This window comes from Lynx rufus, unplaced genomic scaffold (assembly GCF_022079265.1).
Source record: "Lynx rufus isolate CCGP_SWC_20201006 ecotype Redwood Valley unplaced genomic scaffold, mLynRuf1.p SCAF_16, whole genome shotgun sequence".
In the NCBI taxonomy this organism is placed as follows: Eukaryota; Metazoa; Chordata; class Mammalia; order Carnivora; family Felidae; genus Lynx; species Lynx rufus.
In genome coordinates this window covers 19,486,801-19,508,297 of record NW_025814830.1, presented here as the reverse complement: position 1 = coordinate 19,508,297, position 21,497 = coordinate 19,486,801, and the positions used below count along the sequence as shown (strand labels likewise).

The following is a 21,497-nucleotide window of genomic DNA, read 5'->3' as shown; positions in this document are numbered from 1 at the left end:
TGGATCTGTCAGTTCCTGTGTTACCACTATGTCTGGTGCTTGTGGAGGGGAGGGTGGTACATCCTCAGAAGCATTTATGGGAGACTCAAATGTGGATTTAGCTGGCTGAGACAGAAAAAAAGATTAACCATGCTCAGGCCCAACTGTGATGTGCCTACAGCTGACATCAGGTGGGAGACAGTTACCAGAACCTGGAGGAACTTGGGAGCAACTCCCAAGACAGGCTCACAGTCTGTTCTTCACACTACTGTGTGAAAGAAGACTCTGGTGTCTGTGCCTCTTTCCCCAGGAAGGTCTGGGCACACACCACAGAGGCTGAAGACAGATTAACATTCATACATGCATTTATTATACCTTCCTACATTCCCTCAACAAACATTTACTGAGAGGGCACAGATGAAGGAAGCCTCATGGGGGTTGGATGCATAGGTGGGCCCCAAAGCACACTGCCAGGGGATAGAGTAAGAACTGGGACTGAAACAATACAGTGTCACAGCCAAAAGGGTGGACTCTACTCCCAAAACATAAGATCAGAATTCAGCCCTCATAACCTGCAGACTGCCTGTATTGGGCAAATTATTTAACTTCCCCAGGGCTTAGTTTCCTTATTTATAAAATGGGGGTGATAAAAGCACCCACTCTAGGGTGTCATGGAGGACTAAAGGAGATAGAAGGGCTGTGTAGCAAAATCCCTGGCATGTGGTGAGTCTAATAAAGGTTATAGTCATCATCACTGAGAGGAGAACATAGTGTCACTGGAGGACTGCACAGCTAAATAATGTGAGTGGAACACACAGCCAACAAAATGAAAGAGGCAAGCTTTGAACCCAGATAGCTGAATCCAGAGGCTACATCCTTGATTCCTACACCCTGCTGACTTCCAGGAAGAAGAGGGCACGGAACCTGAGAGTAACTGACTCCCAAGTGTCAAACACACACTCTGGTTTAATCTTGTCAACGAGCCTGTGATGAATCATATTATCCCCGTTGCAGGTGAGGATCCAGGTCATAGATGTTAGGTAGCTTGGTGGGATCTCCTCTGGACTCCCAAGAACACCCTAATCCTACAGTTGTAACCCATGTCTCCATCTGATAGTGCTTACAATACCTTCTCAGAACAGCTGTAACATTCCTGGCCACAAATTGTGTTGGGTTGAACTGTTTTGTTTTATTTTTAGTGCTTACCTGAAGAAATCAAGTTTATCTAGAGTGTCTTGACCTCAAAGAAGCCAGAGGGCTAATGACCACCTTCTCAGTGAGATGGTAAAGGCCCACCTGTTCTTAGTAATAGCGATCTTCCTGGTTGGAAATGAAGTTGACATTGAGGGCCCATTGCAAACGGACTAAAACACTGTGTTTTTTAAATAAATCCTATGGTAGAGTCTTTGATGAAGTGAGGACTCACCTGTGAAGCAAACGGTCCTCCTTTTATTTACTATTCTGTGTCTTCAGACAGGAAAGAGAGTGTGTTTGTATGTAAGTTATGGTAACAGTGCCTAACTGAGAACTTACAAAGTCCCAGGACTTCCCCTAATAATGTTACAACGTTATCTCCTTTAGTTAGGACACCACCACCATGAGCTAAGTTCTGATATTATCCCCAGTTTACAAATAATATATCAATCAAGAAGGACCAAAGCAGTGATACTCAAGAGGTGTCAAGGATCAGCAGCATCAACATCACCTGGAAACATGTTAGAAATGTATATCCGTAGGCCCCCCATATGGGCATATCTACCAGAACCTTTGGGCAGGGCCAGCAATCTGTGTTCTAACACGCCCCCAGGTGATTCTGATATATGTTAAAGTATGAGATCCAGCAGCCTAGGGAAAATGAAGGACCCCCAAATCACAATGTCTTATAGCAGGGGTTGGTAAACTATGGTCAAGCACCAAAGTCAGCCTACTCTCTGTATGTAAATAGTCTCCTTGGAATACAGCCATGCCTGTTCATTTAAATGTTGTCTATGACCAATGTTCTGATAAAGAAGCAGAACTGAGTAGTTGTGACAGAGGCCACATGGCCCACAAACCCAAAAATATTTCCTTCCTGGCCCTTTACAGAAATGGTGCTGACCCCAGCTTAGAGCAACTACAGTTTATGTCTTGCTCCCACTGCCGATCGCTGGAGGCAGCCATGGATCCTGCAACCCTCCTTCTCTGCCTTGGTTATAGTGGCATGTCCTATCTGGAGCTTTGCCAATTGTGCTGGCAAAGGGAGAACAGACATGGCTTCTGCTCTGAAATAACAGAAGTTATCCACTCACAGTTCACTGGCCAAAGCCTAACATCCCTGGAAAGGGAAGAATAATCCCCACTTTCCCCTTCCCATTTCCTCCACCCCAGGAGGGGAAGCAAATAATCATGAACGACAAGCTAATCCTCTCATCTAAGCCTTTCCCCTAGTAACAGATGTGAAGTTTGCTTTCCTCTCATGTGGGAAACACACACCCCTTACCCAGGGGAGATGGCCCACCCCCTCAAGGCATCAATGGGAGGCCATCTCCTGGGGCTGTGTCTGTGGGCAGGAGCAGCCTCTCTTACCCCACATACAGTTGTGGAACAGGGATGGACCCATTTCACACTCCAGCTGCCCTACTGGGTGCACACCAATCCTACTCCTCAAGAGGGCCCCTAGGGCCTTGCTTTCTGCAGCCCTTTGTTTCAGGTCCTTTCTGTTCTGCTGTTCTTGTCCATCTCTAAAAAAGGCAACAGAGAATATGCTCTACTTGGGGGAAGTATTTAGTTTTCTCAGCCTGCTTCCTGGCCAGAGGAGGCTTAAGGGTTAAGTTGCAAACAGCCTTGGCCTCTATTTGTTCTGGTCAGTGATTCTTTTGGTAGCAGAACTCTCTGGAAGATCTATTTATTTCTTATCTATTTGATTCCAGGCAGATCCAGGTAGCAATAGCCACACCCACAGTCCATTTTCCTGGCTTAAATGTGGGTACCCTGATCCCAAGAAACTCCTATGGGAGAGTTGTACCCCTAGCTTTTCATCCTTGAACCATATGGGGAGACTGAAGCTCAGAGATGAAAAGTAAGTTTTCTCTGGCCTCATTCCTGAATTTGAACCCCACTCTCTAGGTCTCCATAAACTGTCCACACTACCTATATTTACCACCTAAAATCTCCAGGCTTATCCTTTTGTTCTATTTTATTTTTTTTATTTTTATTTTTATTTATTTTTTTTATTTTTATTTTTTTGCCTTGTTTATTTATTTATTTTTTTTTATTTTTTTTTATATATGAAATTTATTGACAAATTGGTTTCCATACAACACCCAGTGCTCATCCCAAAAGGTGCCCTCCTCAATACCCATCACCCACCCGCCCCTCCCTCCCACCCCCCCATCAACCCTCAGTTTGTTCTCAGTTTTTAACAGTCTCTTATGCTTTGGCTCTCTCCCACTCTAACCTCTCTCTTTTTTTTTTTTTTTCCTTCCCCTCCCCCATGGGTTCCTGTTAAGTTTCTCAGGATCCACATAAGAGTGAAACCATATGGTATCTGTCTTTCTCTGTATGGCTTATTTCACTCAGCATCACACTCTCCAGTTCCATCCACGTTGCTACAAAAGGCCATATTTCATTCTTTCTCATTGCCACGTAGTATTCCATTGTGTATATAAACCACAATTTCTTTATCCATTCATCAGTTGATGGACATTTAGGCTCTTTCCATAATTTGGCTATTGTTGAGAGTGCTGCTATGAACATTGGGGTACAAGTGCCCCTATGCATCAGTACTCCTGTATCCCTTGGGGAAATTCCTAGCAGTGCTATTGCTGGGTCATAGGGTAGGTCTATTTTTAATTTTCTGAGGAACCTCCACACTGCTTTCCAGAGCGGCTGCACCAATTTGCATTCCCACCAACAGTGCAATAGGGTTCCCGTTTCTCCACATCCTCTCCAGCATCTGTAGTCTCCTGATTTGTTCATTTTGGCCACTCTGACTGGCGTGAGGTGATACCTGAGTGTGGTTTTGATTTGTATTTCCCTGATAAGGAGCGATGCTGAACATCTTTTCATGTGCTTGTTGGCCATCTGGATGTCTTCTTTAGAGAAGTGTCTATTCATGTTTTCTGCCCATTTCTTCACTGGGTTATTTGTTTTTCGGGTGTGGAGTTTGGTGAGCTCTTTATAGATTTTAGATACTAGCCCTTTGTCCGATATGTCATTTGCAAATATCTTTTCCCATTCCGTTGGTTGCCTTTTAGTTTTGTTGGTTGTTTCCTTTGCTGTGCAGAAGCTTTTTATCTTCATAAGGTCCCAGTAATTCACTTTTGCTTTTAATTCCCTTGCCTTTGGGGATGTGTCGAGTAAGAGATTGCTACGGCTGAGGTCAGAGAGGTCTTTTCCTGCTTTCTCCTCTAAGGTTTTGATGGTTTCCTGTCTCACATTTAGGTCCTTTATCCATTTTGAGTTTATTTTTGTAAATGGTGTGAGAAAGTGGTCTAGTTTCAACCTTCTGCATGTTGCTGTCCAGTTCTCCCAGCACCATTTGTTAAAGAGGCTGTCTTTTTTCCATTGGATGTTCTTTCCTGCTTTGTCAAAGATGAGTTGGCCATACGTTTGTGGGTCTAGTTCTGGGGTTTCTATTCTATTCCATTGGTCTGTGTGTCTGTTTTTGTGCCAATACCATGCTGTCTTGATGATGACAGCTTTGTAGTAGAGGCTAAAGTCTGGGATTGTGATGCCTCCTGCTTTGGTCTTCTTCTTCAAAATTCCTTTGGCTATTCGGGGCCTTTTGTGGTTCCATATGAATTTTAGGATTGCTTGTTCTAGTTTCGAGAAGAATGCTGGTGTAATTTTGATTGGGATTGCATTGAATGTGTAGATAGCTTTGGGTAGTATTGACATTTTGACAGTATTTATTTTTCCAATCCATGAGCAGGGAATGTCTTTCCATTTCTTTAAATCTTCTTCAATTACCTTCATAAGCTTTCTATAGTTTTCAGCATACAGATCCTTTACATCTTTGGTTAGATTTATTCCTAGGTATTTTATGCTTCTTGGTGCAATTGTGAATGGGATCAGTTTCTTTATTTGTCTTTCTGTTGCTTCATTGTTAGTGTATAAGAATGCAATGATTTCTGTACATTGATTTTGTATCCTGCAACTTTGCTGAATTCATGTATCAGTTCTAGCAGACTTTTGGTGGAGTCTATCGGATTTTCCATGTATAATATCATGTCATCTGCAAAAAGCGAAAGCTTGACTTCATCTTTGCCAATTTTGATGCCTTTGATTTCCTTTTGTTGTCTGATTGCTGATGCTAGAACTTCCAGCACTATGTTAAACAACAGCGGTGAGAGTGGGCATCCCTGTCGTGTTCCTGATCTCAGGGAAAAAGCTCTCAGTATTTCCCCGTTGAGGATGATGTTAGCTGTGGGCTTTTCATAAATGGCTTTTATGATCTTTAAGTATGTTCCTTCTATTCCGACTTTCTCAAGGGTTTTTATTAAGAAAGGGTGCTGGATTTTGTCAAAGGCCTTTTCTGCATCGATTGACAGGATCATATGGTTCTTCTCTTTTTTTTTGTTAATGTGATGTATCACGTTGATTGATTTGCGAATGTTGAACCAGCCCTGCATCCCAGGAATGAATCCCACTTGATCATGGTGAATAATTCTTTTTATATGCCGTTGAATTCGATTTGCTAGTATCTTATTGAGAATTTTTGCATCCATATTCATCAGGGATATTGGCCTGTAGTTCTCTTTTTTTACTGGGTCTCTGTCTGGTTTAGGAATCAAAGTAATACTGGCTTCATAGAATGAGTCTGGAAGTTTTCCTTCCCTTTCTATTTCTTGGAATAGCTTGAGAAGGATAGGTATTATCTCTGCTTTAAACGTCTGGTAGAACTCCCCTGGGAAACCATCTGGTCCTGGACTCTTATTTGTTGGGAGATTTTTGATAACCGATTCAATTTCTTCGCTGGTTATGGGTCTGTTCAAGCTTTCTATTTCCTCCTGATTGAGTTTTGGAAGAGTGTGGGTGTTCAGGAATTTGTCCATTTCTTCCAGGTTGTCCAATTTGTTGGCATATAATTTTTCATAGTATTCCCTGATAATTGTTTGTATCTCTGAGGGATTGGTTGTAATAATTCCATTTTCATTCATGATTTTATCTATTTGGGTCATCTCCCTTTTCTTTTTGAGAAGCCTGGCTAGAGGTTTGTCAATTTTGTTTATTTTTTCAAAAAACCAACTCTTGGTTTCATTGATCTGCTCTACAGTTTTTTTAGATTCTATATTGTTTATTTCTGCTCTGATCTTTATTATTTCTCTTCTTCTGCTGGGTTTAGGCTGCCTTTGCTGTTCTGCTTCTAGTTCCTTTAGGTGTGCTGTTAGATTTTGTATTTGGGATTTTTCTTGTTTCTTGAGATAGGCCTGGATTGCAATGTACTTTCCTCTCAGGACTGCCTTCGCTGCGTCCCAAAGCGTTTGGATTGTTGTATTTTCATTTTCGTTTGTTTCCATATATTTTTTGATTTCTTCTCTAATTGCCTGGTTGACCCACTCATTCGTTAGTAGGGTGTTCTTTAACCTCCATGCTTTTGGAGGTTTTCCAGACTTTTTCCTGTGGTTGATTTCAAGCTTCATAGCATTGTGGTCTGAAAGTATGCATGGTATAATTTCAATTCTTGTAAACTTATGAAGGGCTGTTTTGTGACCCAGTATATGATCTATCTTGGAGAATGTTCCATGTGCACTCGAGAAGAAAGTATATTCTGTTGCTTTGGGATGCAGAGTTCTAAATATATCTGTCAAGTCCATCTGAGCCAGTGTCTCATTCAGGGCCCTTGTTTCTTTATTAACCATGTGTCTAGATGATCTATCCATTTCTGTAAGTGGGGTGTTAAAGTCCCCAGCAATTACCACATTCTTATCAATAAGGTTGCTTCTGTTTATGAGTAATTGTTTTATATATTTGGGGGCTCCGGTATTCGGCGCATAGACATTTATAATTGTTAGCTCTTCCTGATGGATAGACCCTGTAACTATTATATAATGTCCTTCTTCATCTCTTGTTACAGCCTTTAAAATTTTTTTTTTCAACGTTTATTTATTTTTGGGACAGAGAGAGACAGAGCATGAACGGGGGAGGGGCAGAGAGAGAGGGAGACACAGAATCGGAAACAGGCTCCAGGCTCTGAGCCATCAGCCCAGAGCCCGACGCGGGGCTCGAACTCGTGGACCGCGAGATCGTGACCTGGCTGAAGTCGGACGCTTAACCGACTGCGCCACCCAGGCGCCCCTCTTGTTACAGCCTTTAATTTAAAGTCTAGTTTGTCTGATATAAGTATGGCTACTCCAGCTTTCTTTTGGCTTCCAGTAGCATGATAAATAGTTCTCCATCCCCTCACTCTGAATCTAAAGGTGTCCTCAGGTCTAAAATGAGTCTCTTGTAGACAGCAAATAGATGGGTCTTGTTTTTTTATCCATTCTGATACCCTATGTCTTTTGGTTGGCGCATTTAGTCCATTTACATTCAGTGTTATTATAGAAAGATACGGGTTTAGAGTCATTGTGATGTCTGTATGTTTTATGCTTGTAGTGATGTCTCTGGTACTTTGTCTCACAGGGTCCCCCTTAGGATCTCTTGTAGGGCTGGTTTAGTGGTGACAAATTCCTTCAGTTTTTGTTTGTTTGGGAAGACCTTTATCTCTCCTTCTATTCTAAATGACAGACTTTCTGGATAAAGGATTCTCGGCTGCATATTTTTTCTGTCTAGCACCCTGAAAATCTCGTGCCAATTCTTTCTGGCCTGCCAAGTTTCAAAAGAGAGATCAGTCACGAGTCTTATAGGTCTCCCTTTATATGTGAGGGCACGTTTACCCCTTGCTGCTTTCAGAATTTTCTCTTTATCCTTGTATTTTGCCAGTTTCACTATGATATGTCGTGCAGAAGGTCGATTCAAGTTACGTCTGAAGGGAGTTCTCTGTGCCTCTTGGATTTCAATGCCTTTTTCCTTCCCCAGTTCAGGGAAGTTCTCAGCTATTATTTCTTCAAGTACCCTTTCAGCACCTTTCCCTCTCTCTTCCTCCTCTGGGATACCAATTGTGCATATATTATTTCTTTTTAGTGTATCACTTAGTTCTCTAATTTTCCCCTCATACTCCTGGATTTTTTTATCTCTCTTTTTCTCAGCTTCCTCTTTTTCCATAACTTTATCTTCTAGTTCACCTATTCTCTCCTCTGCCTCTTCCATCCGAGCCGTGGTGGTTTGCATTTTGTTTTGCATTTCATTTAAAGCGTTTTTCAGCTCCTCGTGACTGCTCCTTAGTCCCTTGATCTCTGTAGCAAGAGATTCTCTGCTGTCCTGTATGCTGTTTTCCAACCCAGCAATTAATTTTATGACTATTATTCTAAATTCACTTTCTGTTATATTATTTAAATCCTTTTTGATCAGCTCATTAGCTGTTGTTATTTCCTGGAGATTCTTCTGAGGGGAATTCTTCCGCTTGGTCATTTTGGATAGTCCCTGGTGTGGTGAGGGCCTGCAGAGCACTTCCCCTATGCTGTGGTGTATAACTGGAGTTGGTGGGCGGGGCCGCAGTCCGACCTGATGTCTGCCCCCAGCCCACCGCTGGGGCCACAGTCAGACTGGTGTGTGCCTTCTCTTCCCCTCTCCTAGGGGCGGGATTCACTGTGGGGTGGCGTGGCCCGTCTGGGCTACTTGCACACTGCCAGGCTTGTGATGCTGGGGATCTGGCGTATTAGCTGGGGTGGGTAGGCAAGGTGCACGGGGGCAGGAGGGGCAGGCTTAGCTCGCTTCTCCTTAGGTGATCCACTTCAGGAGGGGCCCTGTGGCAGCCGGAGGGAGTCAGATCCGCTGCCGGAGGTTTGGCTCCGCAGAAGCACAGAGTTGGGTGTTTGCGCGGAGCGAGCAAGTTCCCTTGCCGGAACCGGTTCCCTTTGGGATTTTGGCTGGGGGATGGGCGGGGGAGATGGCGCTGGCGAGCGCCTTTGTTCCCCGCCAAACTGAGCTCTGTCGTCCGGGGGCTCCGCAGCTCACCCTCCCTTTGTCCTCCGGCCTTCCCGCTTTCCGAGCAGAGCTGTTAACTTATGACCTCCCAGACGCTAAGTCGCGCTTGCTGTCGGAACACAGTCCGTCAGGCCCCTCCGCTTTTGCAAGCCAGACTCGGGGGCTCTGCTTGGCCGGCGAGCCGCCCCTCCGCCCCGGCTCCCTCCCGCCAGTCCGTGGAGCGCGCACCGCCTCGCCGCCCTTCCTACCCTTTTCCGTGGGCCTCTCGTCTGCACTTGGGTCTGTTGACTCCGTTCTGCTAATCCTCTGGTGGTTTTCTGGGTTATTTAGGCAGGTGTAGGTGGAATCTAAGTAATCAGCAGGACGCGCGGTGAGCCCAGCGTCCTCCTACGCCGCCATCTTCCCAGAATCCCTTTTGTTCTATTTTAAATAATTCCAATGTCTTACTAAGCCATTTTCACAGGCTCAAGGAAGCTGAGTGAGATGCCCCCTTTTCACCCAAAGCTTTTTTTCATAGCAATTCCCCTTCACTTTCCTCTGAAGGCTCAGAAGTTCTCCCCAAACTTTAATGACATTAATGTCACCTGGGGGTGAGAGTGTGCTTGTTAAAACACAAGTTCCCAAGCCCCATTCTCTCAGGATCTGATTTTGTGGGAGTGGAGTAGAGCTGGGAACCTGCATTTCAAGGAGGAAGTCCCTCCCCCACTCAATCCCTTGTCTCCCCCAGGGGATCCTGATGCAGATGGTAGGCTTGCCAAGCTTCCAGAAACATTGCCCTATTAGTTCTCTAATTTCCACCTGGTAGGGGATGAATAACATTCTGTGAGAAAGTAGCAACTTCTTCTGAAGTTGCTTGAGAGCATGTGAGAAGCACTTCATTAATTTTCATCCCAGTCCTTGGAGGTGGCATCATGATGGTTATAATTATCCCTCGATTACTGGGAGGGCTGAAGTGTTCTTAGAGAATGAACTTAGACACAGAAGCCAAATGACTGCCAAACTCACACAGCAGGCCAGAGAGGGGGTGAGGTTCTAAAGGAGCAGACCAAGGACAGAGGAGCAGGGGTCCACAGGGCTAGAACTCAGCCACTAAGTGTGAGAGACAAAGGAAAGGTCACACAATGCTGCACCGAGTTTTATAAAATATTGGGTTAGTTGCTAATATTTTCGATTTAGGTACCTGCATACAGAGGTTCAAAATTGGAGGGATGCCTGGGTGGCTCAGTTTGTTAAGCGTCTGACTCTTGATTTCAGCTCAGGTCATGATCTCGCAGTTCCTGAGATGGAGCCCCACATTGGTCTCTGCACTGACAGTGTGGAGCCTAATTGGGACTCTCAATCTCTCTGTCCCTTCCTCCCCCCACCTCCCCCACCTCAAAAAAAAAAAAAAAGAGTTCAAAATTGGCATCTCAGGAAGACCCAACCGCTCTGGGAATGCACAGAGCTAACTGCAACCGTTTGCTCTGCAGGGTATATAGTCTCCTGCTGCCAAACAGCCACTTCACTCATCAGCTTTTCATGTGCTGGTCCTATAGGCAGTTGGATGGCTGCCCCGAACAGGTCAGTCACAGTTCCTGTCACAGGTCAGCCTCTGGGAAGAGGACTAGCAATCCTCCTTCCCATTCAGTGGTCACAGACCTGACTTGCAAAGTCTGAGGAAATGCAAGCCATAAGAAAGCAGATGCCTCTCAGGAACAGGGAAAGTGCTAGTCACTTTCAAGGAGCCTGGTTTCATGCAACCTCATCACACCTGCAGCCAAGGAGGCAATGGTTCCAACATCATTCTGTCACAACCTTGGACTTTCCTAAAACCTGCCCCAACAACATCAGCCATCCTGAGACCAAGGAAACACAGAAGAATGCATGGAAGCAAAATGAGTCTGCCTAGAGGAAAGTCTTGCTTATGTTTTTCTGGTGGCAAGAACATTTGAACAAACACTTAATAAGAGAAAATTGACAGCGTTAGAATGAGTTTATCACTAACAAAGCTACCACAGGCTTTTTGGTGGTATTTGAAAATTAAGTTAACATTAATTTAACATTAAAACAAGGGATTTAATGGAGGCTGAGGAATAAATTAAGCCTTTGAATGAGGTATCCATTTTAATATGCAAAACAATGTAAAATAATTCCATTTAAGCAATTAGTTAAAAAACATTTTGCTTTTTCTGTCCCTTTCTGGTGTTCAAGATGTCAAAGCGAGGACATGGTGTGTGGTCCAGTGGGAAATTCCAAATTTCTCTGGGTCTTCTGGCAGGAGGCAATATCAACTATGCTGATAACACAGGAGACAAAAATCTGTGTGTCGTCTCTGTGAAGGGGGATCAAGGCGACTGAACAGACTTCCTGCTGCTGCTGTGGGGGACATGGTGATGGCCACAGTGAACAAAGGCAAACCAGAGTTGAGAAAGAAGTTACATCCAGCAGTGGTAATTCGACAACGAGATTCATACCGGAGAAAAGAAGGCATGTTTCTCTATTTGAGGATATCACAGGGATCATAGTAAACAACAAAGGTGAAATGAAAGCTTCTGCTATCACAGGACCAGCTACAAAGAAGTGTGCAGACTTGTGGGTCAGGATTGCATCCAGTGCTGGCAGCATTGCACGATTCTTTGGTGTATTTGCTTTAAAAAAAATTAAAAATTATTTGCTCCCCCCAAAATAATAAAAATAAAAATAAAAAAGCATTTTATCATAATCATACATTCACAAAAAAGTTGTGAAGGAAGATCTAGGGACCACTATAGCAAGCACTCTCAATATGAGGAAACTAAAGAAGTAGTGGTCTTTAATTCAAAGTACACTAATAGGATGTATAGATAACTATCAGATTACTGAGCAATCTCATCTGTGACATCTATACCCCAGACAGCCTCTAGGAGTTACAAGAAAACAAAACCACACCCTACAAACCAGCTTAAGTCACAACCACCTCCCCCTTCTTGGCTGTAATTAACCATTCTTATATATTCATATCATTTCTTAAGAAACCAGCCAGAATCCCAGAATCTCTACTATCCTGTCACAGCCTTCCTACTCATAACGGATTTTTATCATTGATAGTATTAGCCCCAGAAGATAATCCAGAAACTCGTTTCCAAAATGGTTTTTAAAAATTTCACTAACCGAAAGAATATTTTCCTTCAAGTATATTGAATTTATAGACACAGGACATACAATTACAGATTTCATTTGATAAACTACAGTCCCTGCTTTACCTGTTGGGATGAGCACTGGGTGTTGTATGGAAACCAATTTGACAATAAATTTCATATTTAAAAAATAAAATAAAGCATAAACAATTTGAACCAAGACATTTCTCCTTATCCATGCATCCATCCATCATCCATGCATCTCAGTATTTATTTATTAAGCACCTCCTACCTGGATCACTACGAGTGCAACTGGAGATGCAAAGATGAATCCAACAGGTTTCTATGGAAGTTGGAAGTGCCATGAACATAAGAAACTGATGGCAAAATTACCAAGTACTGTCTCAGGACTCTTTGGTTATAAGTGACATAACCTCCTTCAACTCAATCAAAAAAGGGAATTTATTGGCTCATATAACTGAATAGCTTGGGATGGGTTTAAGGATAGATGGATCCAGGAGATTAAACATTATTGTCAGAAATCAGTCTGTATCTCTCTACTCTCCTTTCCTATGTTGGCTTCATTCTCAGATAGACTGTCTCTACATGATAGATTCCTATAGGTCAAGTTTACGTTAGTCTTACTACAATCACAAAAAAAAAAGTTTCTCTTATGCTTCTAGCAAATATCTCAGAATTTGCTTGTTCTAACTGGATCAACTTGAATTATGAAGCCATCCCTAATCTAATAGCCATTCAGGGAGATGGAATATTTCATTGCCCAGGACTGGTCCATGACTCACTCCAAGAGCCTGGGGAAAGAAGATCATGGCTCCATCCAAAAGTCATGGACTGAACTCTGAGGATGGGTAATGCCCTCAGAGAAAAGCAAGGTGCTATTATCACAATGAGGAGAAAATAGGCAAAAAACTGTTGCTTCCTACAAATGTTCTAACAGAAATACAAGTCAGCATCCAAAGGGGGAAAGAATAGAAGTGTTGTAACAAGAATGCTGCTGAAGCTGAAGAGGAATCTGTGAGCCTCCTTGGTTTGAGTTTAGTTTCTTTGGATCCTCTGTTTTCCCATAAACCATTATATGTTCATCAAGAGTCATCTCTTTCAGTACCTAACCACCATGCACCTAAGAATCTAGTTGCTTTATATCAACCTAAATATAATGCATTAGTAGTCATTCAATAAATGTTTATTGAGGATGGAGTTAAGGTGGCACAGAAGTAGGGGAACCAGGATTTTCTCATCCCTCAAACACAGCTGTATTGAGGGGATATCATTTGGAACTCCCAGGAAATCAATCTGTGTAGTGGCAGAAGGATCTCCACAGTTGGAGGGAGACAGCTTGGCAAGATTGAGATGTGTGTATGTGAATTTGGGGAAATAAAACAGCATAGGCACAGAGGAGAGGGAACCCTTTCTGTGGAGAGACCAGGGAGAGAAAGAGAGAAGGGTTGTGAAAATGCAGCATTGATTAGCACAAGAGGAAAACCTTTCTGGACCACAGACAGGGGAATGAGAAGTACGGAGAGTGCCAGTTTCTTTTTTTTCAAACAGCCTTAGGAGCTGAAACTCCAAGGTTTCAAAGTGCATGATTTCCTCTGGAACAGAACTGGAAGCCAGGGCACACACTCCTGGGGAGGAGGGAGCCAGCCCCGGTATGTATAGCCCAGTGTAGTGATCTCAGAGGCACACTGAGAGACAACAGTCCCCTTCCTGGAGTACTTTGGGAAAAGGGTTTATTGCCTCCCCAAGGACAATAGACCTTGCAGGTATCAGCCAAAAGCCTTTTATCAGCAGAGTGGAGTGGCTCTACTCTGGAACAGGGGAGAGGAGCTACACGGAGCTGGGTCCTTTAAGATTTCTTGTTTTGAATCCCAGCTGAGCACCTAGAAAGTGCAGGAGAACTGTGGAGCAGGACAAGTTGACCATCCTCTATTCTCTGAGGGCTACCTGAACAGTGTGGGTTGAGATTCCTGGTCCAAGGAGGAGAGATTGGAGCGTCGCCATTTTCCCTTCCAACACCAACATGGTGGGGCTTCAGAGAGCAGCACAGAGGCCCCCGTGGAGGCAGGACCTGCTTACATCAAACTCCTCCCCTCCTTGCCTGGCAACTTCTTACTTACTTGAGTGGGTCTGACTGACTCAACACAGCCAGTCTCTCTTCCAGACCAGCACAGCCATCAACAGACAACTGTTTCCTTTTTTGTTGTGGTTTTTGGGTTTTTTTGTTTTTTTTTTTTTCTTTTTCTTTCCTCCCTCTTCTTTTTTTTCTTTTGGAATCAGACTCAGAGTTTCTGATTTGTTTTTGGTCAATTCTTATTATATATATATATATATATATATATATATATATAATTATATACAATGTATATATAAAAGTTTAAGAACCATAGGATCCCATCAATAGATGCAGAAAAAGCATTTGACAAAATACAGCATCTTTTCTTGATAAAAACCCCCAAGAAATTCAGGATAGAAGAACATAACTTAACATCATAAAAGCCATATATAAAAGGCCCACAGATAATATCATCTTCAATGGGGAAATACTGAGAGCTTTCCCCCTAGTATCAGGAACACGACAGGGTTGTCCACTCTCATGACGTTATTCAACATGGTATTGGAAATCCTAGTCTCAGCAATCAGACAACAAAACAAAATAAAAGGCATCCAAATTGGCAAAGAAGAAGTCAAACTTTCACTCTTCACAGATGACATGATACTCTATGTAGAAAACCCAAAAGACTCCACCAAAAGCCTTCTAGATCTGACACATGAATTAGCAAAGTTTCAGGATATAAAATCAATGTACAGAAATCGGTTGCATTTCTATACACCAATAATGAAGCTACAGAAAGAGATATTAAGGAATTGATCCCATTTACAATTGCACCAAAACCTATAAGATATCTAGGAATAAACCTAACCAGAGAGGTAAAAGATATGTACACTAAAACCATAGAAAACTTATGAAAGAAATTGAAGATGACACAAAGAAATGGGAAAAATTGGATATTTGTTAAATATTGTTAAAATGTTAATACTACCCAAAGCAATTTACACATTCAATGTAATTCCTAGCAAAATAACACCAGCATTCTTCACAGAACTAGAACAAACAGTCCTAAAATGTGTATGGAACCACAAAAGACTCCACATACCTAAAGTAATGTTGAAAAAGAAAACCAAAGCTGGAAGCACCACAGTTCCAGACTTTAACCTGTATTACAAAGCTGTAATCATCAAGACAGCATGGTATTGGCATAAAAACAGACACATAGATCAATAGGATAGAATAGAGAACCCAGAAATGGATCCACAATTATATAGCCAAATGATCTTCAACAAAGCAGGAAAAAGTATCCAATGGAAAAAAGACAGTCTCTTTAGCAAATGGTGCTGGAAGAACTGGACAACAACATGCAGAAAAATGAAACTGGACCACTTTCTTACACCACACACAAAAATAAATTTAAAATGAATGAAAGATCTAAATGTGAGACAGGAAACGATCAAAATCCTACAGAAGAAGACAGGCAGCAACCTCTTTGACATAGGCCACAGCAACTTCTTACTCAACATGTCTCTGGAGGCAAGGGAAACAAAAGCAAAAATGAACTACTGGGAGCTCATCAAAATAAAAAGCTTCTGCACAATGAAGGAAACAATCAGCAAAGCTAAAAGGCAACTGACAGAATGAGAGGAGATATTTGTAAATGACATATCAGAGGTAAAGGGTTAGTATCCATATCTGTAAAGAATTTATTAAACTCAACACTCAAAAAGCAAATAATACAGTGAAGAAATGAGCAGAATACATGAATAGACACTTTTCCAAAGAAGATATCCAGATGGAAAACAGATGTTCAACATCACTCATCATCAGGAAACTATAAATCAACCTCACACCTGTCAGAATGACTAAAATTAACAATTCAGGAAACAGCAGATATTGGTGAGGATGTGGAGATAGGGGAAACCTTTTGCACTGTTGGTGAAAATGAAAACTGGTGGGTGCAACCACTCTGGAAAACAGTGTGGAATTTCCTCAAAAAATTAAAAATAGAGCTACCCTACATCCTAGCAATTGCACTACCAGGAATTTATCCAAAGGATACAGGAGTGCTGATTCATAGGGGCACATGTACCCCAATATTCATAGCAATGCTATTGACAAGAGTCAAGGTATGGAAAATATGTCCATCAACTGATGAATGGATTAAGAATATGTAATTGATATATACCCCAGAATCACCCCTGCTCCTATCTACTGATCTTAGGGGCAGAAACATGACAAAAGCCAAAGGTTTCCCTCACTTTCTTAAGGTAGAATGTGGGTCTCTTGCTCACAGGGAGCCAAGAGACAGCCTGTAGAGTACTCCTTAGCCAAAACCCACACAAGATTCTTCTGATTCCTGACGCAGCCACCTTGCTAATACATTCTGCTAGTCAGTCCATTCTCAACACTATCCAATTCTCACCCATAATGAAGAACTCTGGCCTTGCATGTATCCATTTTCACCATATTGCTTTATTATCAATCTAGGTTTTTTCTTGAGGTGCATATAAATTCAGTTTTCCAGAGTAATATCTTCTGCTTGCAAATGTCGAATCTGGTCCAGCCCTTTTGACTGTGAGATAGGTTGAGACACAGTGTCCCTGGAATTTTGGTTTCAGGACTACATGGACATCCAAAGTCCTAAGGCATTGGAAGAGATCTGGTTGAGAACTGTTTGTGTGGAGGCTGAGCCAGAGGTATTAGGATGGAGGTAGCCCATTTTCTGGGCAGAGGAGAAATGAAGTTAAACATCTTTCTACATTGATCACATTCCCATTGGATGGAAATGGCAAACCAACTTTGGTCCCCTGTGTGGCCATTCCCTTCCCCTTACTGCACTTGTAGCTATATCTTTCTTCACCCTTTGGAGCCAAGAAGCTGGCACTCACTCAGCAGCACCAAGGGATGGGCAGATGATTCCCACTCTGTTCTGCACTCAGTTACAGCCATCACCATCTGATATCCCAAAGGAGAAGCCCTCTGATCCCTAAGCTTGGTGGTAGGCTTTCTCTGGAATGTGGGTGGGGTGGGTGGGAGCCAGCTTGCCTCAATAGCCTGTATAAATGCAGTGACTTCATCCTGCAAAGCAGACAGTCCACACAGGAGCAGTAGGCTCAGGAACTGGTCATCAAGGAAAGAGCCCTTTAGAGGAAGATCGCACCAATGCCCATTCTCACACTTTGGATCTACAGCTGGGCTCAACTCACAGTGCAGCACAGTCACTGTTCACTCCTCTCCCTGATGGGAAAAGCAAGAAAGCAGACAAAGCTCCAGGGCTCTCCAGTCCTTCTGAAAGAAGAAGACAGGCCTGTTGCTGATAGGGCTCCCACATGGAGACTGTTAGAGGGATTTTTTCCCTAAGCCTTCAGATGTTTCTTCTTTTTCACACAGCCAGGTTGTTAGGAGATTGTGCGGGGCACTGCCTTCTCCACATAATTCCCTTCCAATGTCTGAAGGGCTCTTTCTTTCCATATACACCTTTACACTTCTTTGCACCTTTATAAGTCCTTCCCTGAATCCATTCAGAGAGAGTGTCTCAGAGACACATCCTCTGCCTTCAACCTGGGAGTCGTGTCCAGACCTTGTGACTGTGGGAGAGGTTTTGCCACAGGGCCCACTCTTAACTAATTAATTTGGTTTTAGAACTATGTGGATATCCAGAGGCTCAGGGCATTTGAACTTTCCCAGCAGAAGAAGTTGTATGTAGGCTGGTCCAGGTCTTTGGGGAGAGAGTTGGCCTCCTCTCTGGGCTGAGGGTTAGACAATGGGATACTATTCGATACAATGAAGTTATACAATGGGATACTCCTTGACAATGAAAAATAATGAAATCTTACCATTTGCAACAATGTGAATAAAACTGGAGGGTATTATGCTAAGCGAAATAAGTCAGTCAGAGAAAGACAGATATCATAAGATTTCACTCATATGTGGAATTTGAGAAACCCAACAGATGAACATGGGGGAGAGTAGGGAAAAATAAAAACAGAGAGGGAGGCAAATCATAAGAGACTCTTAAATATAGAGAACAAATTGGGGGTTGTTGGAGTGGGAGGTTATGGGGGGTGAGTTAAGTGGGTGATGGGCCTTAAGGAGGGCACTTTTCAGGATGAGTACTGAGTACATATGTAAGAGATGAATCACTGGGTTTTACTCCTGAAGTAAAGACTATACTGTATGTTAACTAACTTCAATATAAATAAAAATAGATGATAGATAGGTAGATAGATCGATAGATAGATAGATATTGAGTCAATTTCTTGTACTGGGTACTCATCTATATTCCAGGATTAGAATCCTTTCCCTTATGGAACTTAGAGTCTACTCAGTTAATGTGGACAATAAATAGAAAAGTATAGTACAATATGTAGGATGTAAGATGATGATAAGTGCTTGGGGAAAAACAGGGTAGGGGAGGAGGGAAAGACATGACTAAAATAGAGTGGACAGGAATAGCATCACAATCATATGGTAGGGATTTTTAAGAAAGTTGTGAAGAAGGTGATGAAGCGAAGGAAGTTAAAGGAAGAATATTCCAGGCATAGTGAACAGCCAGTGCAAAGGCCCTGAGGCAGCAGTGTGCCTAGACTCTTTAAGAAGACCTGTGTGGCATAACAAGAGAGGAGAGAATAGTACATGAGATGAGAATGGTAGGGAAGAACATGTAGACATTGTATGGACTTCAGCTTTTACTCTGAATGGATGGGAAGCAAGTGGGTACCTTAAATAATGATCATTTTGCAGAAGTTTTTTTTTTTTTTTATGAAGTCCCAATAGTTTATTTTTGCTTTTGTTTCCCTTCCCTCAGAAGCTATATCTAGAAAAAAACTTGCCATGGCCAATGTCAAAGAGGTTACTACCTGTGTTCTCTTCTAGGATATTTATAGTTTAGGTCTCCCATTTAGGTCTTTAATCCATTTTGAATTATTTTTGTGTATGGTGTGAGAAAGTGGTCCCATTTCTTTCTTTTGCATGTTGCTGTCCTGTGTTCTCAACACAATTTATTGAAGAAACTGTCTTTTTTCATCATATATTCTTTCCTGCTTTGTCAAAGATTAATTGACCATATAGTTGTGAGTTCATTTCTGTGCTTTCTGTTCTGTTCCATTAATCTGTGTCTATTACTGTGCCAGGACCATACTGTTTTGATTACTACAGCTTTGCAATGTAGTTTGAAATCTGGAATTAAAATAAAAACTAAAAAAAAAAAACAAAACAAAACAAAACAACACACACACACACACACACACACACACACATACACACAAAACCCTTCATGTTGCATGCTTTACAACCTAATATGTACAATACAGATATTTTTAATACTCCAAAACAAAGTCTGGGAAACATAGTATTTTCTATACTTGAGTCAAATTGGGGGATTGTCCAGTTTAATAAAGACAACGAAGTAAAAATAAATAAAAATAATCACTCTGGAGTAGACTACAGAGGTAAAGGGCCAAACAAGGAGGCCAGTTGGGAAACTTCTGTAGTAACCTAGGTTAGAAATGATGGGGTGACTAGGAAATTTTGGTTAGATTTTGAAGGTAAACTAACAAGATTTGCTGAAAGACTGCATTTTGGGTACTTTCCAAGAGGGTAGTCAAGGGTGACTCTGAGAATTTTGGCCTAAGGAAATGAAAGATTGGAGTTGCTACCAACTGATATGGAGAAGATTGTAGAATAGCCAGGTTGTGAGGGGGTGGAGGAAGATAGTTCTACTTTGGACATGTTGAGTTTGAGATGCCTAATTAGATATCAGAATGAATAAGGAGAGTAGGTAGCTGGATATACAATTCTACAGTTCAGAGATTTCTGAGATGGAAATGAGAGGACTGTTGGGAATTTGTCATTGTATAGATGATATTTAAAGCCATGATACAGTTACCGAGGGACAAAAGGTCAATAGAAAAGAAATTGTGTATAAAGACTTTACCTGGGGGCATTCTAATTTTAGCAATTAGGGAAACAGAGAAAATGGCAAAGGGATCTGGGAAGTAATGTAGAAGAAAAACTAGAAAAGTCTGGTTTTCCTGAAAGCCAAGCAAAAACGTGTTTTTGGAGAAAAACATCTTAAATATTGCAAATATTTGAAAAATATTCAAATATTACAAAGAGTCAAGTTAAATAAAGACTGATCATTGGCAATTTTGGTTATCAATGTGTAGGTCACTTGCAGTTTTAGTGTAGCTATGAAAATACAAGAAGAATTGGAAACAGAAAATATCAACCACTCTTAGAGTTTGCTGTTACATTAGGTACTTAGGTGATCTGCTGGCTCACCAACTCGCCTTCCAAAAAAAAAAAAAACCCTTTAATTTATTGTCTAATATTAAGGAATATTGAGGTAGCAAAACTTTGTGTTTGAGTCAGCCTCTACAACACACCTTTAAGAAAAGATAAAAATCCCAAAGTATAGTTAAAATAATTGAGACCGAAGTATTTCCAATCAACCACAAATATGTTTTGTACAATGTTTACATGCAATTAATTAGAAGTTCCCTATGTTGCTTTTGATATTAATACAAAACTTACACATTCATTTATTTATTCTTTTTTTTTTAATTCTTTTTAATATTTCTTAAGATTTCCAGTTCCAGGAATGGTAGAATTTTCCCAGAAAACAATTATAAACTCTGGGGGAAAAATATAAAGCATAGTTACTTCAGGGAACTGGGAAGAACCCAAAAGTTGACAGAACATGGGGCAATTTTTTCCTTGGAAATAAAAGTGCTGGAGAGAGTGAGAACCATAGTCATACAAGCTGGCCACTAAGGTACAAGCTGAAAGCTATGGTCATGTTGACTTGAGAGGGAGTTTGAAACTGCCAAAATGGCTGGTAATTCAAGATGCAAATCCTTTAACCAGAGAAGCTATAGAGAAGAGGGAGTCCCCATATCTGTCTAGAAACTTCCCTCCATCTCTTGGTCCATCCCTAAACTGTCTATGAACGGTGGGAACTCCAAGAAACACAGTAAAAAGACTGATGCCCTATCTCAGCTCCTCTTCAGTGCATGGGAGACTAAATTTGAAGTATGTATCCTAGCCAGTTAGAAGGACTTGGTAAACATCTTAGGCATTCCATTGAAATACTATAATTTTACTTAGAAGTTAAGATTCTGCCCCAAACTAAGTAGTGCTCCCTAGGTCCAGGGGTAAAGCAACACACCAGCTCTAATAAAACATAAAGCCTAGCTTCCAATAACTCTGGTTGTCCTGCCAGCAATTTAACTGCCTCATATTGAAAAAGACTCAACACTCTTAAGAGGAACATAATAGAATTCAGAGTCTCTACAACATAAATTCACAATGAGTGACCATGGGGACCTCAACTAGGGAAA

General features: G+C 41.8%; 1 pseudogene; it reads left to right on the top strand.

The window, feature by feature from the left end:
* Window positions 1–11,178: 11,178 nt before the first annotated feature.
* Window positions 11,179–21,497, top strand: part of LOC124510741 (60S ribosomal protein L23-like) — a 59,224-nt pseudogene continuing 48,905 nt past the window's right edge.